Source organism: Aquila chrysaetos, chromosome 7 (assembly GCF_900496995.4).
Source record: "Aquila chrysaetos chrysaetos chromosome 7, bAquChr1.4, whole genome shotgun sequence".
Lineage (NCBI taxonomy): Eukaryota > Metazoa > Chordata > Aves > Accipitriformes > Accipitridae > Aquila > Aquila chrysaetos.
In genome coordinates, this window is record NC_044010.1 from 23764478 (window position 1) to 23780791 (window position 16314).

Consider the following 16314-nt stretch of genomic DNA (forward strand, 5'->3'; position numbering starts at 1 on the left):
CATCGACCCAACTGTTTCTCAGTTTGAAATCATGTATATGTGTAATCAAATATTTCTCAGTAATACCTTACAGCATCAAATGCAACAAAAATGATTTTATGCTCTCATACAATCCATCATTCATATATACATAGCAAATACCATGTGATAGGTAATATACAATATATGATGTATACAGGGTCTGTTTAAAAAGTAATTTTTCCAAAAAATGTTATTCCTCTCTATCTTCTTCTCCCTCCTGCTGTACCCAGTCCAAAACACTTTCCAATACTAGGTAAAATGGCAAAAATGAGATGAGAAAACATGATTGCTTTTCTGTTTTACTAAGTAATTGCCTTCATTAAAATCAAGATTTGTCTCACCTCCTTATTTGATGAGTTGTGCAAATCTTTATAACTTGTATTTTATCTGTCTTGTATAGGTAAGACATGATGACTGATCCGCTCATGGCATTTTTCCTCACAAGAGAGATGAAAAATACAATCCTCAACATCAGCAGACTGGTCACTTGTTTTTCACAGGTGACAGACAGCATCCCAGAAAAGGCAAGCTAGCACAGGTTATATGTGCAGTAAGTTTTTTACATATGCTGTGTCTTATGCGGATAACATGACAATAAGGTCTTGTAGAATAAAGTCTTTAATTAAGGGCAGGAAAATTGTTGAAGTTCTTTTAAGTTTAGTCTCCAAGTTATTGCATCAGGTTCCTTTCTGGGAGTCTCACTGAAAAGTTCATGATGGTTTGTTTGAGACAACTGCTGGTGTCAGTTCTGCTCCCAGTGGGCAAATACATTGCCTTTTACTAATACTGAAGGGACTGGGGAATAAATAGTATACAGGGAATAGGTTCTCAAGAAGCAGGAAAGAGTTGTAGGGTTGGGCCAGGAAGGGCCAGTGCAGTATTTGCAACACCATTTTCCCCTTTTCTTATTAATTTTTGAACTAATAGACAAGTCATACCCGTAAGCATATGAAGTAGCCTGTTTGAATAGAAGACTCACTGAATTCCAAGCAAATTGTACTATGGTGTCTTTTCAGAAATTTTCATCTTTTGTAACTCACTGGTTTTCAAAAGTAATCCATCCTGCTTATGGTTTGGAAAGGGAATGAATGGAGTTGTTACCAGAAATTATTCTTTGTCCAATGTGCTCAGCCTGAATATCTGGAATAGATAGTAATGAGAAATTTCACAAGCTCTCTGGTCCCACTCTGCTGACCTTAATGATTTAGATAGCTTGGAAAGGACTTTCATCTTCTAGGTCCAAGCTGAATGGCAATTCGAAGCGCTATGAATCCCAATTCTTTGCCTCTTACTGCTTTGAATGGCTGCAGTATTTAATATTGTTGTGGGTTGCAGTGTTATGAAATGAATGCAATCACATATAGCTAAGTGGTTAGTTCCTGTGCTCACCTGGGAGAGGTTTGGGAGAGACATACATGTGTTTCACATCTGCTGGTTTCTGGAATTTTGATGCAGTGGTCTTTGGCTTGTTCTTTGCCCATTCATATTGTACCTATTTAAACTCCAGATGTGAATAAGAAAAATTAATTTCTTCCTATCCCATCTTTTAATACTGTCAGATGAATATGAATCTCAGCAATCTGGAATATATTACACAGAATTTTTATTTTGTTTAGTGATCATTAATACTTCTATAGCTGTGAACATATGCATATTTTTATTTGAGGCTTTGCACAGTACATTACATCTCCTGGGATATGAATTTTCTCCATGTCATTTTATAATCAATAACAGTTGTTATTTACATTTTCTTTCTGGCCATTTTTGTATAATATGCTATCTTTTTTATTATTCCTAGCTAGAAAATACCAGCATAATTTTGTTTTGAACAACTGACATTTTGATAGAAAAAAGTTCTTAGTTAAGTATTTTTAAATTATTCTTATTTTGTTTTTCTTTTCTTTGTAATACTTTGATTAATAACAATCATATATAGGCTTTGTTCCTCTTATCTGGGTGTCAGCAGTAATTGGAATCCATATCCATATCCTACCTTGCAATCATGCTGCAAAAGGCCAATAAATTCCCGCTGAGTGTGTTACTTGTTAAATTTAGTGCATTACATTCAGGGTAATGAATAAAAGCAGTGGGCCGTTACTGTCTGGTTGGCAGAGGAGGAGTAAGAACAGCCAGACTCCCCTGAGGCCTTGAGCAGGCTTAAAACTGTGACAGGCAGAATCAAGGGACTCCCTAAGCATCACAGTTCAGTTTGTCTCCCTTAATTTCCTCTTCTACCAAGATTTTAGAGGAGATGGAGGGAGGTGAGGTAATCTTCTACAGAAATACAAAATACACTATGCTTGTATACCGGTACTCCCTAGTGCAGATTCTCTTCTAGGCAAGTGTGTTTAAAAGTAATATATCTGTGTTAAGCATTCAGCTGATGACAGGTTTGACTTTCCTTTAAGAGATGCATGTATCACATATATATACACACATATAGTGTAATGTAGTTTTATATATATATAAAAACTATACACATAAATGTATGATTATAACCGATCGTGTTAACCCTCTGTTGGATTGCTGACTGCTAGAAATAAACTCTCAGACTTCTCTTTTGGATGTCTGAGCATTGATTTGGCTGACACAGAAATAGCTGTCTGTCTCTAACCGGTGAGAAACGATATGTACTTCAGTTCCGAATGCGGACCTGGTAAGTTCCTGAATTTCGGTTCCTCCTGGTATGCAAATTTACGGTGTTAAAATGATGAAAATTGGTTAAATAATGTAATGGAATAACTGAAGTAGCAAGACATACTACAGTCTCAGTGAAAGGATACACAAACCTATTTGTTGAGATTAGTAAGGAGTTTCTTACTCCTTCTGCAACCTCCTTTTGGATTTTTCTGTGCCTCTGAAAAGAGAGAGCACGTGAACGCGCTCCCCCCATCTTGAAAGAGAGACTGGCTTGGGCCCTTCCCATGCATAGGGAGGAAGGAGGAGAGCCTTATGTGCCCACACGTGGCCCTGCAAGAGAGAAGTGGCATGTCCAGGGGACTCCTTAGCCCACCTACAGCTGGCAAGATGCTTTGGAGCCTTTCCCTCTCACCCCCACGCCAGCTCCCTATTCCTTTGGAGACCATGAAAGGGAGTCTAGAATGATTACATTCAGCCTCAGTATTTTCTGGGCCTATGAAACTGTGATTTTTCACGAGATTTGGACTTTTACTGAAGCTGCACTTCTTTCAGGGATACCTGTCAGGGCCAAAAATCTCGCAAACCTCCTGAACTGGAAATACTCAGTGGCAAATGAATCAGGTAAACATCTATCACGTAGATCCCAAGTAACTACATGTTTTATTTTTAAGTGAACTAAAATCCAACAAACAGAACAAAATTATGGGGGAGATCTTATCTCTGCTGCAGTCAGAGGCAAAGATTTTACTTCTTCAGGATATTATCAGCATGGAGTTTCTTCACTGAGTCCTTCTGTAGTACATTTTTTTTTCAGAGTAAAGAAAAAGTCTTCCTCTTACCCTTCAAGAGCAGGGGCAAATTTTCAAAATTACAGAGGAAGCATAGGCTTTTTGGACTAAATCCACCACAGGATTCAGGATATCTAGCTCTTCTCCTAACTGTTCCTGGAAACATCTAAAGTTAAAATTCAGATCTTCAAATCATCCACTAAACTGATCCTTAGCCTCAAAGTGCTGGAAGTTTAAATCACTTGCATTTTCATCAGTAAAGCTGTTCATATGACTACAGCTCTGCTTCTGAACATGTCTTGACTGTGCTGAACAGGTAGCTGACTCAGTCAACTTCGGGAACTACAAAGTGGGTGTTCTTGTATCTGTATCCCTTGCAAACCCTGTTTTGATATGCACAGCACACCTAACCAAGGAGACTTCTGCAAAACACAGGCAGAAGTTGGGGTGTTGTGAAAGCATCAGGCTCATCCTGTCCATGGATAATGCTTCGATGGTTCTGCACAAAAGCTCTGGAAGAGCGTGGGGCTTCAGGCAACATGGCAGGAAACTCCTAGCAAAACTGCAGCCAGTGAAGATGCATGGGCAAATGGCACTTTCTTCTATTTCACCTCTTACCGGAGTTCAGTTGTTGTGGTTTAATTTTTGTGGTTTATTTTTGTATTTTTAGTAATATTGTAGTTTAATATTTGTTGAAATAATTTGTTTCACAGTGAGAAAAATTTTAATAAGAAGAAAATCTGATGGAAGAAGAAAAACCATGCAGGCCTTCAGCCTCCATACCTACATGTAAGATGTATTAGGGTGTTCCTTTCTTTTTGGGTTTTGAAGAGTCCAGGTTTAAAGTCAGATCAATGTCTGATCAATGACAGATATGGGATAGCTGTATTCTGGGATTGGACTGTATATGCAATTCAAGAAGTACCTGTGTTTGACAGTTCAAAACCAAGAAGGCCTCTGTCACCAGAGGGAAAAACAAGATCCTCATAGTACAAGGTACTGCATCAGCCCAGGTTGATAGAGCTTACCATAAACCTTTCCCAATATGAAAACCAATATTTTGTTTTAGAAAACGGTAATGTTTTGATATGGGTGATCTCATACAAAATGAAATATTTGGTGTAATCTGATGTTTTAAATAAGAACGTGGCTCATGCTGCTGCTAGGAAAAACTCTTTCCTGAAATTGTCCTGTTTATTATCCTAACCTTACAACATATCCTGGTTTTGTCTGGCAATCACATTAAAACTTAAAATGACAAATCAACATTTCTAAAACACAAACACACGTGCACATGCATATGGAGCATACCCATAGAGAGAGGTTTTAAGATCAGTTCTTTAGGAGGATAGTTCTGGCTTCTGATGTGGTTTTGTGGGAAGTCTCCTAAGTAGTTTACATTTCATTAGGGACTTCAAACAGGTCCTTGATTCTCTCCTTGTTGAACTGGAAAATACTGCAGATGAGTCCAGATCGTCCAAAGAAATCCTTCTGAATCCTCACAGAAAGGAGGCTAGGAATATCTGCTAAATTCTGAATAGCTCCACATGTCTAAGTGCACCAGTCCCTGATCTCAGGTCAGGCAGTGGTTTTGCTCTGTGCCAAGCATTGACATTTGTTGTTGATGGATTTTTATTTCACCTTCTCATGTTCAACATTCCTTTGAGCTGGAACATTTAGTTTAAGGCTGTCTGGGTGCCATGGATAGAATCATCTTTAATCTTCTTACCGTCAGAAATTCTGCAGAAGCAGATCCAGGTGCAATGGTTGTTGACTGGCTAGAAGTGTTTTATATCAACCCATTAATTTTTGCAGAAGGTTTGTGGGTTTTGTTTTTCTTTTAATCTGTGCTATTTCGTGCACTTCTCATCTCTACCTTTTTTCCATTGCTCTGGGGGCAAAATAAACTATGACAACAATGTTGAATGTAAAAGCTCTGTGTAAATACTTTGATTGTTTTAAAGGCCCATTTTCTGACATGAGGACTTCATGTTTCTCAAGTATTTACTTTACTTTCTGGACAATGTGTGCCAGTGAGGGCTATATAAGTAGAGCCAAACCAATATATCTGGAGAAGTAATCAGCCACAGTACTGTATTTGTGTCCTTTCCAAAAAAACAAGTCTGTTGCTTCTACTGCCAAGATCTGGCAGGTAGCTTTAAGGAGATTAATGGCCCTGGTGATTGTTATTATCGGTGCCTTTTTTCCCTTTGTACCCCTAAACTATTACATTCCAAATGCTTATTTACTGAATAGCCTGAATGTAGTGAAAAAAAGGAGACTAGCATACGGGATGTTGTGATCTGACCATGTATTTGTTTATAACTTTATGTTCTTCAAGGTTCTAGGGGAACACAGCCCTCTAAAGTACTTGAGGGATCAAAATCAGCTGTCCTTTCAGAGGCAGTCTATCAGTCATATGAAGGTTATTTTGGTCCTGCCAATATGGTAATGTATTTGCTGGAAGTTGACTCACTTGCCACTGATGAAGGTGGAGTTGAAGTTACCAGCAAGTCTCATGTGTTGGTTTTTCATCTCTGACTTGCTTTGATCCACTATCATTGCTGCCAGGATGAGGTCAGATTGCTCTTATCATCAGCTTTTCTTCTCAATTTGGTGCTTGGTTACCAACTCTATTCTAAATACTCTGGAGTATTTTCTCCTATGAAAACTTTTGTGTGATAGGGTCATAGTATAGGAAAAAAAATAGATGAAATCATATTATTTGGATCGTAGTTGAAAAAATAACCAGTGACCTGTGTTCTGTTTCTTGTTAAAAACTAAGATGAACAAATATGCACTGAACCAGTAAATAGGTCTGTGCAAGTACTAGGAGTTCCTCTTCTATTTCAGCATACATTTTTGCATGGCTTCTTGATGTGGTGGAAAAAGACTTTGGTCTTCTGGAAGCCTTTGTGTAAGCATATTTCCTAGACCACATGAAGATGAGTCTGTGGCTACTGGCTGAATAGTTTAGAGAATAGTGTACCAAAACAGGTGGAGATATACTCTCTGTGTTTTTTTACATGAATGCATTTTTCTGGGCACTTTTCTTTCCCGCCAGGAAAATCAAATCATTAAAAGACAGTCTTCAGAACTTCAGTTAATAGTTCCCAAAGCACGGTATCTTACCCACGGTTCTTCTTCAAATGTCTGTCTTGAAATTCACACAAAGCAAGTAATGCCTTTTGTTTTATTATTATTGTTATTATTTCTGAATCTGGCTGAATTCTCTATTTTCTTATTATTTACTCTATATCAGGGTCCTGACTAGGCCTCAATGGCCCTGACCAGCCCCACCTGGGGCCTTCATCCACAGCTCCGTCTGTGGACCCACCCGTTATATATGAGCTCATGCCCTTACTTTGGGTGACTCTCTTGCAGTCTGGAGAACTTACTTTTGGTGCTGAGTTTTCATCCATCAAAAGGATGCTAAGGGAAGCATTACTTTCCACAGAGGGTGGTGGGTACAGCTGTGTGTGTGGGTTCTTTAGTAAGGGAAGCTTGTCGTCAGCCTGTTCAGAGGTCTTGTCTGCAGAATACTTTGTCTCTAAGAACTTGTCTGCAGAAAATAGTTGGGTTTGTGCTTTTGTTAAGGTCTGTAGAAGTGCTATGTGTTCCACTGCTCTTGTATGCTAATCTCTGAATCTCCTATTATGGAAAAAAAAAGGAAGGAAAATGTCCTTCTATTTTATTTAATTTTTCTTCCCCTTTCTTTTAGTGGTAGTTCAGGATAGCATAGGGAATTGGTAGTGGTACACTCTATTTTAAATAGCTTTCTTTTTGGTTGCAGACTTATTTTTTCCATTAAATATAGACTTTGAGATATTTTAGAAAGCTAGTAAAATAATAATTCCTTTTGTTTATGAGAATATCTGATAGAAGTCTGAAAGTGCAAAACAGAAGGGATCAAAAAGGGAATACAAATGAAGAAGGGAGACATTTTAATAACTCAGAGAACTGCTGTTACCTTAGGATAAGGTAAATTCTCCCTTGACAAATATAAATACAATCTAGTGTAGTTATGGACTTGTTACCCCTTACTGAGGAGTCTAATGAGTTTTGCAGATGAAAATAATATAGGCAAGGGTTAGGAAAGGGCTCTCAATAATGGATCTTCTGGATTGTCACAGCCTGTGATATCGGAAGAGATGGAAACCCTCCCCATAAAGGAGCAATAACTGAAAGAACCAATGCCCCCTGGATGAGTAAACTAGGAAAGGAAAATGGCAAAGAGGAAGCTTGTGAAAACCTGTATCTGGAAGAGCACTAAATATACCTCTGAACATTAATTCAGTCTATGGCTATAGGGGCTGAGCTCAAGAGTTCTGATACAGATTTTGCTGGACTGGAAAACTTGAGGTGCTGAATGGCTTCTGGCCTAACAGAGAAAGCACAAATATGGTGTTTGGTTACCTACACAATCATCATCATTGTTACTACTAATGATTCTTCTTCTAGCTGGTGAGGAAGAGAAAGAACACGGCACAGGAAAATAAGAGATTGTTGGGGTTTCTTATGCCTATCTCAAAAGGAAGTCGGATGTTTTAGCAAGAAAGATAAAAGAACTGAACCAGTCTTTCTGAAAAATATAAATATAGAATAATAAAAAAGAATGACTAATAGCTAGGGAAATTCTTTGTGTGAGAGGCTCTTGTTAAAAGACAGATTCATCTAAGCCCAGGTCTCATATCAGGTTTACTTTCAAAACAGGGATGGGAGTCCAAAAGGAGAAGCAAGTGTGACAAAGACTCTTCATTTCCCTTTGGGCACGCCAGGCATCATCCCTATGTGTAGGTGAGTGGTATTTTAATTAGTAGGCAGTGTGTGTCAGTAGTGTCTCTAACAAAATGCTACAAGCAAATGCACAACAGTATAAGCCTAGATGGAATGTGTGCTTACAGTTTATTTATACTATCTATCATTACAATGATGATATGTGTATATATAATGGAAACTATAATTTATCCCTCAAAGATAATTGTATAGAATGAGTTTGAAGGATAAGAACAAGGTAAATTTGGGGAGAGAAAGAAGAATATATATATATATATATTTTGATCTATATATATAAGTTTTGATCTGTGATTCCAAACGTTTGTTTATAATAGGAAATACCATGATAGTTCACTAGACTTGGGACAGCTTTTTGGCTTAAATTTTTTTCTTCTGGCCAAAGAGATTCCTCGAAGAGGGGAACAGTGTTGAACTGGAAATCAGTCTTGGAACAGGAAACCTAGAGTTTTTGCAAGAGCTCTGTAATCTTTCTTCATAACAGATGAGGAGCTGAGCTGCTTGATTACTTGATTGTGAGAAAATTGTTAGTGTGGTTGATTTACACTTACTTCTTAAACTATGATCGGCCTTGTTGTGTAAATCTGAGTGAGGCTACCTACCAACCTGAAATGTGGAGATTATGCCTTGAGAAATATCAAACACATATCAAATACCTGGCAGAAACAATCTACCAACATGATTTTATTATCCTGACACTTTAAATTGTCATAACATATGCTCAGCTATAGATCTAGATGCATAATTACATTGTAAATTCAAATGTTTTCCCATATTTTTTTCCTGGTTAAAATATCTAAAGCTATGAGGGATGGTACTGGTGAAGCCTAGATGATATCTCAAACTTATGTAGTAGTACCAAAACCCTCAGTGTGGCATTGCAAGTGTAACTGGAAGTTCTGCTCTGATGTGGCGTGGATGAGGAGATGTACTTTGTTTCCAAGGTTATCATGCTGTAATCCAGAGACACAAATAATCTGCTGAGCAATTGATGTACATACAGATAGAGCTGTCTGATCATGTAGCAAAGGCTTACTCCTGTTGTCCAGATTCTGAAAAGCATTAAAGCACAACTAAAACTACATGGAATATGCTTTTCAAGATCTTGTTGAGGTATATGGTCTCATTTGGGAGAGTACCTCATTCATGAGACAGTGTTTTCTTGAAGCTGTGTTGTATACTGTCGATGTTTGAGGATCCAGCCCCATTAGAAGAGGATGGGCCATTATGAAGACTATCCATATTCAAATGAAAGATTCTTCTTAAAGTAACATTTGTGATTCAATGGGAGGCAGGAAAGACATGTTTGAAACTTTTAGCATCCACACTGAAGTGAGAAACATTTCAGCTGGAACCTACTCAGCTGGCAATGGATTTAAGAGGTAGTTTGGTTGATATAGTCCAGACTCTACAACAGAAGAGTGAGAAATATCAAGAGAATGGTCTTGGACCCAAAGTTTACTGCCAATATACTGCATTGTCAGCAAAAAAACAGAATCAAGAGACAAATCTTGAGACAAATTCTTGAGTTAAATAAGAAATGTAGAAGGGTATAACCAGCTATCACAGTGTCATCTTTTCAAAATTGGTGGATAAGTTGATGAAAATAATTGGTAATGAACGTGTGTGCTTGGTGAGTGAAAGGGAGAGCAGAACTGAGCATGTTTAAAAAGAGATATAATCAGGTAGTCATATTGGAGGGGAATGATGGAGAGTTTAACAGAATAAAAGAAGAGGAAACTGAAAGAACAAAACATTAGAAATGGGCTTCCACTTGCTGAGTATTATGGCAAAGCTAAGAGCAGTACTGAAATGTGTAATTCACAGTATATGCCAATAAAGAAAATTAAGAAAGGAAGAATAAATATTAAGGCTCTGGTGAGGATACACAAACTCAATACTAGCTTTTTTGCATTTGCAAATGGAAACAACCTTCCCTGTACAGAGTTGCTTCACATCCCACTGGTTAGCCCTCCAGAATACCAAATGCCTTATACAGGCCGTATGCTAGCACAAGACTCTCCTCTTTGAAGTACACTAGAAATGCAAGCATGTGGAGATGGGTCCGTCTGCATCATCTGTTAGGTGCTTACAAACCACTTTCATTACTGGCTTGCATTTGGCGACACTCTAGCAAATGGGATTTACAAATGTTACCACTTAATTATATAGATTTGACAAATTCTTTAGAGGAAGACCACCTCCCAGCATGTGATGGGTACTTCTGAAGTTCACTAGGAAAGCCTCCACTTCAAATTTCAAGCTTCACTTTCCTGTTTCAGCAGCTACTTCAAATTTTTGAGAAATATCAATGGATGTGGTGGGACAGCATGCTCTGGTGTTCAAGTCAAGGGGATGCGACAGATGTAAATAAAATATAATCAAATATTTTGGGTAAGTTATATTGAAAGACAGATCTGTTCAAGGCTCATCAGCAGCCATTTTCTTGTTTCTTCTCTTTTCTCTTCTTTTTTTGTATGTTCTTTCACAAGGAGTCCTAAAATATGTGTAACTGACTTACCTTTGTAGAGACTTTTTTTTATTATTTTCCGTGTGATTCCTTGGGAAAAGTTTAATTGTTAAGGGTTAAATTGCTTAACCTGTTTTGCTCTCCTCCATAGGATCACTGTGGCTGTACACACTGCTTGCTGTTTCCTGAGATGGCAACCTATCTTCTGTCATCAAGGTCTAGACAAGGTCTACACTTAATTCAAGTTTATGGCAAAAAATAATCTTAAGAAAAATGACACCAAACTGCATAAATCTTGATTTCAAATTAATGTTTGTGGAGGAAGGGAGTATGGTACAGAAGAACTTCATGGCACATGGTCTTTTTCAACCAATAATGTACTTCTTACATGGTTATTTCTTCTGATCAATTACAGATTGCATGGGACAGCTGATGAAATGAAAGAGGAGTTAAAGGCATACATTACATCTTCATTTTCCTCTGTCAGTGGAACAGTGAAACTCCTTAGTTTTTCATGCATATTATCTTCATTATATAGGATGCTACCTGGTTTGGGGGGGGGGTTTAACCACTCCATTTTGAGAAACTTTACTTTCCCCTGCCCAGGGAAAGTAATTTGTAAATAACACCTTAGCACTTAAAGAACATTTTTCATCTTTGATGCTGGTAAAGCACGTTAAAAAAGGATAGTGAGCATCTTTGTCATATAGGCAGAAGATCTGCAGCAGAAAAAGGTTAAATGGCTTGCCAGAAGGCACACAGAAAAGCAGAAGTAGGAGTGGAAGACAACCACACACAAGTCCAAGGATAGTTTCTGTCCGTTAGTCAGTACTATAGTTCTGAAAGGTAGGAATAAGTACTACACAAGCTGTTCTCTGCAAGATGTCTTTTCATAACACGGCTAAGTTTGGCTCTCATTGCTCTCCCTCCTGCTTAGCTGATACAGTTTCAACTTTTTTAACCATTTGTGACAAGAGCTAACCTGAACGTCTATAGAAATTGCTAGTTTAAGGAGCTTGTACTGATGTTATTAATAAAAGAAGAATTTGGAAGATCTCACTGTTGAGTCTCATCTTTATATCCACAAGAGTAGAGAAAGTGTCTTCCTAAGCTTAATTGCCGTGGAAGAGAATAAAAACATTGGAAAAACTATTTTACCTAACAATGAATACTTTAAATTAATGTTTGCAAGCACCTAGAAGACAGCAGCAAAACAAAGAACAGTAAACAGAGTTTTTCATTCTGAAGAAATTTGCCTATTTTCTGTAACAGAAAGAGTAATAGTAGATGCTATATATCCTGACTTTAAAGAAGGTTTTGGTAGTATTTCATGTGATATCCTCACAACAAACTAGGGAATTGAAACCTAGATGGAAAAATTAAAAGGTGAAAACAAACTACTGGGGAAGCCATAGTCTGATAGTTCATAGTTCACTATCAAGATGGAAGGCTGTTTCAATAAGATTTCTGCAGTTCCCTGTCCAGCTCTAGGTAGGCAGAGACAGCCAGAGGGGGGAAGACAGGTTTGGAGCTCAAAATGATTTTGATAAATTGGAAAAATGACCTGGGGGCAGAGGGGGAAGGAATAGGATGAACTTGAGTAGGGACAGTTGCAAAGTGCAAAGTTTAGGTAGGAATAATCAGCCGTGCAAAGGCAGGCAGGGGAACAGCTGGGTAACTTGTCTACAGAAAGGGACCTGCCAATTGTTGAGGATAAAACCAGAAGTAAATATCATTATGCCGCTGAAAACCAGGAAAAGATATACCAGGGTGTATCAGCAGGTTTGGTTTATAGGATACATGCATCTTGCAGAACAGGAAGAACCACAACTGGCTTACTGTGTTTAAATTTGGGCACTGCTCTTCAAGACCCATTGAAAATAGTCTGGAACAGAACAAGGAAAATTAGGAGGTCTGGATAACTTGGTTTGTAGGGTAAAACTATTTAGTTTAAATAAGAGGAGTCTGGTGAGAAATGTGAGATTAATCTTTAAGTATGTTAATGTCTAATGCACAGATGACAAGAATGATCTGTTCCCTATCTTCATGACAGGTAAGGCAAGAAGTGATGGACTTGATTTTCAGTAAGGAACCTTAAAGTTAAACATTAGATAATCTTTCTACCAGGAAGGAAAGTGAAACACTGCAACAGCTGGTTTAAGGACACTCCATTGCTGAATGTGTCTCAGGGCAGGTTAGTTACCTACTGTGACCCACTCTGAGGGCTGAGGAGGTGGTTGGGTAACTCCTGGGAGTCTGCTCTGCCCCTAGCTGATGGTTTTGGCATGAGGGACTCAAAACACGAAGGTTTTAAGGCCAAAATCATGAAGGCCCCCACATAGCATAAGGTCTGGGGTTTCAAGATTTCATAATCTCATTAAAGCATAAAACATTTATAGCTGTCACATACTTAACAAAATGTGTAAACATTCCAACTTGTTTTATTGGTACTTCGCTGGGTCTTGCAGACAACCTGAAACGCCAGCGCAGAGGTGTGACCTGTGCATTTCATCCTGTGTATGGAAATCTGCTGTCACTCAGAGTAAAAGTCATGGGAGCATTATCTGAGGCATGCATAGCATCTTGCCTTTGCAAATAACATAAGTGGGTGAACAGGGCCTTTCTGCACCTGTTTATAATTAGTTTTGTTACAGTATTTCTTCAGTACGCCTGTAGCTTAGTTAAAATTTAGCAAGTATAAGTTAGAATCAAGAGCAAGTAAATTAATGCACTGTTGGTGGAAAGCCTACTGAAGCAAGTATGTCTTTTCCCATTGTCCCAGTACTAGTATGTGTCTACATGGGCATACCCTACTGAAGCAAGTGCATGGATAACTTTCATATGCTTCTGTGAGCTGAATTTGGTACACTAGGTTATTCCTTGCTTTCTTTGGACTTTGGTGTAATCAGGCTGATTTATGTCAGCTGAAAATCTGATGCTTTACTTTTAACATTTAAACACACAGAAGGAATTCATGTTCTTGGTTTAATCTGCTGGGACACTGGGATTTAGTAAAAGGCTTGTGTAGAGATGTCAGGACTACTGGCTACCATAAGCAGTGGAAGGTGAGAGGGAGGAACATTCAAAGAATGCTTTTGAGAAGTGGAATAATTTTTGTATACATTTTTGTGAGGAATTTTAACATGCAGTTATTATTGAACAAATAAATGGGGAGGTTCTTTCTGTTCAGAAGGGAAAATTTTACTCATTTTCACAGATAACCAGTCTGTTTCTGTAAAGTTAATAGGACACTGTCAGGACGTTCTTCCTTGCATAGGTTTGTTGGTATGCTTTCATTTCTTCAGTGAAACACAGGGATTATCTAAAAGAGGATGGAAGGGAAGCTGGTTCTGAGTAATTTTCTCAAACGAGCATAGTGAAGTGAGCTCCATTGCCAAGACCAAATCTGTAGTACATATATCTGACAAGATATTGTTTGTTCCATACTTCTGTTTCAAACTGTAGTAAATTAGTTAGCGTGGAGTTAATAATGAACAAAGTTGGTCTATTCCATCTCGTATTTTGGCATCCCTATGCTGTTACTCCACACTGGTTTATCTCCCACTAGGACAGAAAGTCTCCTCCTTCTCACTTATCTATCTTCTCTCTGTTTAAGTTGAACCAGGTTCTGTCTATTTTCAGCTAGACTCAGATGCAGGGACAGTAAAACCATCTTGTAGGGAGCCTTGAATTTCCTTTGACTATCCTATTTCTGGTAAGATGGGGGTTCAGGAAACTCTACAGCAGAAACATTTGTTAGGGGGGGGGGGGGGGGGGGGCAGGTGCCTATATGCATATGTGGCCCGTACGCTGGCAGTCACACTCAGGTTGTCCATTAGCTTCAGATGAAAAACAAGAGTCTGAGAATTCAGCTTGCAAGGATGCAAAGAAGCAGCCCTCCACTGTATCTCTAGTATGGTCTGTGTTTGTTTCCAGTAGCAAGAACCAGGCAGTGTTTGGTCCTGTGACACCAGTGCTGAGCTACGGTTCATAGGAGGGCAGCAAATTGGCTGCAGATGGCCTGGATTACAGCTCCAGGTGGGAGAAGCAATGAAGAAGGAGGGCTTCTTGCAACAAAAACCTCAGTTGAGACAATAGGATCTTGAGAGGGTTGAAAAGAAACAGGTTTCTAAAAATCCTTTTTTGGGACTACAAGTATTACAGCATGTTATGAAGTGCATTTCAAAGTATCAGTGAGGCAACATGCAAGGTATTTCCTGGAGCATTTAATCACATGTAGATTAGATCATTACAGCTGTACAAAGGTATTTCATTTTTACCCTTAAACAAAACTTATTATTGCTCTTAGGCAATGAACTGTAAGGAAGAAAAAAATATTTTGTGGAATAATTCCATGAAAATACATATCAGTATGAAGACATTGTCAGCAATCATTTCAAAACTCCATTTATTTCACAGTGAACTTTGTGCATGTCTGCAGGGGGTAGAAAATGGAAAGATAGGGAAAGCAATTTATTAAAGCCAAACTGCACTAAGCATAGACACCTTGTCACCCATCCTACAACAGGGAGCTTTGCCTTTCCACTTATGCCAAATGTCACTATTCTGATGAATGACATAATATATATGGTGCTGAGTTCACTCTAGTCTTCCCAAAGAAACTTTCTCTGCTCCCTGTTCTCATTTCTTCTGCTAAGAGAGATGCTTGCAGAAGTGCAGATATAACAGCTAATTGGCCTGATAATTGGTCCTGCTTCTCCCACAACCCAATGCTGAACAGCCATGTGTCAACACACCCATTGTCTGTAAGAGCCAGTCACTATTTTCTCAGACTTGCTGGGTGTATATAGAGAGTCAAGAGCAGTGGATCCTCAGGCATGCTGGAAATCAGCCAGAGCGGGTGGGATCCATCTCGCCTACCTTCAGGCACCTGTGTTGCATAGTGCAAGGGCATAGGACAAGAACAGTGGGCTAGCATGGGTTTAAATGCCTGTGCTGAAGACACCCCCATAATCTCCCAACACAGTGACAAGGTGATGGCTTTGCCTCTCTGAAAATGAAGCAATGGACGACTGCTGCTTATTATTGAGCTATCTTCCATGAGATCTGCATCTGAGTGCGCAAGATTTGAGGGAGGAGAAGAAGGAATGAAGAATATTTGACCTGTTCCCAGAAGTCAGAGAGAAGGAAGACCAGGAGTTAATGGGATTTCTTCAAGCTGAGAAATTAAAGGGCTGAGAAGCCAGGAGCAAAGTTTCTGTCCACCTATCTCCATGGGAAGGAGGAAAAGCTGTGGGAACATAACAGACCATGTCCCTTATGTGGAGATGGGACAGGACTGCCTGTGCATATGAGAGTCTCACTTGCTATAGAGCTAGAGCATACATGGCTGCCTACTTCAACCTGGGATGTCCCATGGTAGCTGATGGGTAGAGTGGGCAGACAGCTTTATAGAAAGAAGTGCTCTGTCACATTGCTTCCCCCTCTTTCTCACGCCTCTTTGGCATGGGATCGCAGCTGTACATAATTCATCCTATGGCCTTGGACAGCCTAAGGAACTCTTCTTGGGTAGGCTACCATTTCCTAAACCCAAATGGTCCTGTGCCACTGTTAGTGATATTACGAAGACATCAAGAGCAG

General features: G+C 38.9%; 1 long non-coding RNA gene across 1 annotated transcript; it reads left to right on the forward strand.

Annotated features, from left to right (window-relative positions):
- The first annotated feature begins 4165 nt into the window (after positions 1–4165).
- On the forward strand, positions 4166–11765 carry LOC115343882. Its single transcript, XR_003924317.1, has 4 exons — positions 4166–4238; positions 8163–8246; positions 10526–10637; positions 10865–11765. It is a non-coding gene; the product is annotated as an uncharacterized LOC115343882 (long non-coding RNA).
- The last annotated feature ends 4549 nt before the right edge of the window (positions 11766–16314 follow it).